This window comes from Coregonus lavaretus (genome assembly GCF_964263955.1).
Source record: "Coregonus lavaretus genome assembly, contig: HAP1_SCAFFOLD_3147, whole genome shotgun sequence".
NCBI lineage: Eukaryota > Metazoa > Chordata > Actinopteri > Salmoniformes > Salmonidae > Coregonus > Coregonus lavaretus.
In genome coordinates this window covers 57,501-61,841 of record NW_028157941.1, presented here as the reverse complement: position 1 = coordinate 61,841, position 4,341 = coordinate 57,501, and positions in this window count along the sequence as shown.

The window sequence follows — 4,341 nt, the reverse complement described above, 5'->3', positions numbered from 1 at the left end:
AGACGTAGGAGATCGGGGAGGCAGTCTGGCCACCCTTCATCTGTCTGAGAAGATCCGATCCAGCTATCAAACAGCTTTGCCCCGCTTGAGACGGACCTCCCAGCCCCGGGAGTCAGCACGGATCCTGGGAGTATACAACAGCCGGTGGCCGCCCAGTGTCACCCTCCCCCACGGCCACCCAGTGTCACCCTCCCCAACGGCCGCCCAGTGTCACCCTCCCCCACGGCCACCCAGTGTCACCCTCCCCCACGGCCACCCAGTGTCACTCTCCCCCACGGCCACCCAGTGTCACCCTCCCCCACGGCCACCCAGTGTCACCCTCCCCCACGGCCACCCAGTGTCACCCTCCCCCACGGCCACCCAGTGTCACCCTCCCCCACGGCCACCCAGTGTCACCCTCCCCCACGGCCACCCAGTGACACTCTCACCCACTGCCACCCAGTGTCACCCTCCCCCACGGCCACCCAGTGAAACCCTCCCCCATGGCCACCCAGTGTCACTCTCCCCCACGGCCACCCAGTGTCACCCTCCCCCACTGCCACCCAGTATCACTCTCCCCCACGGCCACCCAGTGACACTCTCCCCCATGACACTCTCCCCCACGGCCATGCAGTGACACTCTCCCCCACGGCCACCCAGTGGCACCCTCCCCCACAGCCACACAGTGACACTCTCCCCCACGGCCACCCAGTGACACTCTCCCCCACGGCCACCCAGTGACACTCTCCCCCACGGCCACCCAGTGACACTCTCCCCCACGGCCACCCAGTGACACTCTCAACCAGTGACACTCTCCCCCACAGCCACCCAGTGACACTCTCCCCCACAGCCACCCAGTGACACTCTCACCCAGTGTCACCCTCCCCCACGGCCACCCAGTGACACTCTCCCCCACGGCCACCCAGTGACACTCTCCCCCATGACACTCTCCCCCACGGCCACCCAGTGACACCCTCCCCCACGGCCACCCAGTGACACTCTCCCCCATGACACTCTCCCCCACGGCCACCAGTGACACCCTCCCCCACGGCCACCCAGTGACACTCTCCCCCCATGACACTCTCCCCCATGGCCACCCAGTGACACTCTCCCCCACGGCCACCACAGGTCAGCAGGTCGCTGACTCAAGACAGAAGCGTCTCGGGCCATCCTCCACCTTCCTGGGGTTTCCGTTGCCATCCGCTGTTGCTGGTGTGAAGTGTCAGGGTAGCCTGGCTCAAAGCCTCCATCCCCTCAGCCTGAGGTAGTCCCATCCTTCTCCATCAGATTCCATCACGACCACCTGCGTGAGAATGCTGTTCATTGACTACAGCTCAGCGTTCAACATCACAATGCCCTCAAAGCTCATCACTAAGCCAAGGACCCTGGGACTAAAAACCTCCCTCTGCGACTGGATCCTGGACTTCCTGACGGGCCGCCCCCAGGTGGTAAGGGTAGGTAACAACACATCTGCCACGCTGATCCTCAACATGTGCGTGCTCAGTCCCCTCCTGTACTCCCTGTTCACCCATGACTGCATGGCCAGGCACGACTCCAACACCATCATTAAGTTTGCCACCAACAACGATGAGACAGCCTATAGGGAGGAGGTCAGAGACCTGGCCGTGTGGTGCCAGGATAACAACCTCTCCCTCAACGTGATCAAGACAAAGGAGATGATTGTGGACTACAGGAAAAGGAGGACCGAGCACGCCCCCATTCTCATCGACAGGGCTGTAGTGGAACAGGTTGAGAGCTTCAAGTTCCTTGGTGTCCACATCACCAACAAACTATCATGGTCCAAACATACCAAGACAGTCGTGAAGAGGGCACGACAAAGCCTATTCCCCCTCAGGAGACTGAAAAGATTTGGCATGGGTCCTCAGATCCTCAAAAAGTTCTACAGCTGCACCATCGAGAGCATCCTGACTGGTTGCATCACCGCCTGGTATGGCAACTGCTCGACCTCCGACCTTAGCAAGCAGTTGCTTATCAACAGATAGTTTGATAAGACTTTCCGGACTATCCAAATAAAGTGTGACCCTAAGTTAACCCTCATTCTACCGGACTGGAGTCATTTTGAACCTAGAGGCATATTTTTCATTATAGCCAAGTTTTATTAAATTAATCCCAATTTTTCACGACTTTGTCAATCAACTTGCTCTTAACCAATCGCCGTTAAACCTCGCTGAAGAAGAGGAATCTGTCAAACTCTAATGAAGGCAGATGGGAGGTAGACTAGGAGCGTCAAGGACTAAAGAACAAGCACATTTGATTGAAATTAATTTCTACCTCTTCTAGCGAATGTTCATGTGCACTATAAGCATGGCGCCCACTTAGACAGGAAGTGGTAGCAACAATATATCACACCAAAAGGAAACTTCAATGTCTATAATGTTGCAATAAAGGATATGAAACGGTGTGAACAAAAGGAGGGGGACATGTTGATAACTCTAGCGACGATTGGAAGAGGTGATGTGATACAGATGGAACAAAAATTGAGTTTAACTTGACAAAACATTTACAATGGGAAAAACAAAGCGCTCTCTGTGGCCCTGTGAATGAGTAATGGCCCTGTGAATGAGTAATGGCCCTGTGATTGAGTAATGGCCCTGTGAATGAATAATGGCCACGTGAATGAGTAATGGCCCTGTGAATGAGTAATGGCCCTGTGAATGAGTAATGGCCAACTGTAGCTCAGTTGGTAGAGCATGGCGCTTGCAACACCAGGGTTGTGGGTTCGATTCCCACGGGGGGCCAGTATGAAAATGTATGCACTCACTAACTGTAAATCGCTCTGGATAGGAGCATCTGCTAAATGTAATGTGAATGAGTAATGGCCTTTGCAGTAAATAAGAGAGAAGCTTTCACAGGAGGCCTAATCTCTCGTGGAAACGCTAGGTAAACATAAATGGCACAGAGCAGAAAGATTTTAGTTCTGGGTTAAAGGAGATTACAAATCAGATTATTATTAACCCTAGCTACTGTATGTATTTGTGTTGTCGAGAGAATGAGCTTGTTGCTGACCGGTTGGCTACCATGTTGTCTGGAGTGAATGAGCTTGTTGCTGACCGGCTGGCTACCATGTTGTCTGGAGTGAATGAGCTTGTTGCTGACCGGTTGGCTACCATGTTGTCTGGAGTGAATGAGCTTGTTGCTGACCGGCTGGCTACCATGTTGCTGACCGGCTGGCTACCATGTTGTCTGGAGAGAATGAGCTTGTTGCTGACCGGCTGGCTACCATGTTGCTGACCGGCTGGCTACCATGTTGTCTGGAGTGAATGAGCTTGTTGCTGACCGGTTGGCTACCATGTTGTCTGGAGTGAATGAGCTTGTTGCTGACCGGTTGGCTACCATGTTGCTGACCGGCTGGCTACCATGTTGTCTGGAGTGAATGAGCTTGTTGCTGACCGGTTGGCTACCATGTTGTCTGGAGTGAATGAGCTTGTTGCTGACCGGTTGGCTACCATGTTGTCTGGAGTGAATGAGCTTGTTGCTGACCGGTTGGCTACCATGTTGCTGACCGGCTGGCTACCATGTTGTCTGGAGTGAATGAGCTTGTTGCTGACCGGCTGGCTACCATGTTGCTGACCGGCTGGCTACCATGTTGCTGACCGGCTGGCTACCATGTTGCTGACTGGCTGGCTGCCATGTTGCTGACCGGCTGGCTACCATGTTGCTGACCGGCTGGCTACCATGTTGCTGACCGGCTGGCTACCATGTTGCTCACCGGCTGGCTACCATGTTGTCTGGAGTGACAATCCCCTCTAGTCTAGTCTGTCATTAGTGTAATCCTTACAGCCATAGTGTCATTAATATCATTATAATTAGCCTTCATTCTAAAACCACTTCGCCTTTATAATCCCACATTAAGAGTACTGTCGCGACTTCCGCCGACGCTGCCTCCCCTCCTTGTTCGGGCAGGTTTCGGCGTTCGTCGTCACCGGAGTACTAGCTACTGCCGATCCCATTCTCATCGTTCCACTTGTCATGTCTTGTCTTGTCAATCACACACACCTGGTGCTCATTCCCCTAATTGGTATGTGTATAAGTGTTCCCTCTGTTCCCCTTGTCTTTGTGAGTGATTGTGTCATTGTGAGAGCCAGGAGCTCGGTTGAGCTACTCTTCCATTTGTTATTGCTAAGGTGGAATATTTCTTATATTGGTCTTCACAAAGTTTGCTGCTTCAGTGTTATGAGATATGTTTTGTCAGATGTTACTATGGTATACTGAAGTATAATTACAAGCATTCCATAAGTGTCAAAGGCTTTTATTGACAATTACATTAAGTTTATGCAAAGAGTCAATATTTGCAGTGTTGACCCTTCTTTTTCAAGACCTCTGCAATCCGCCCTGGCTTGC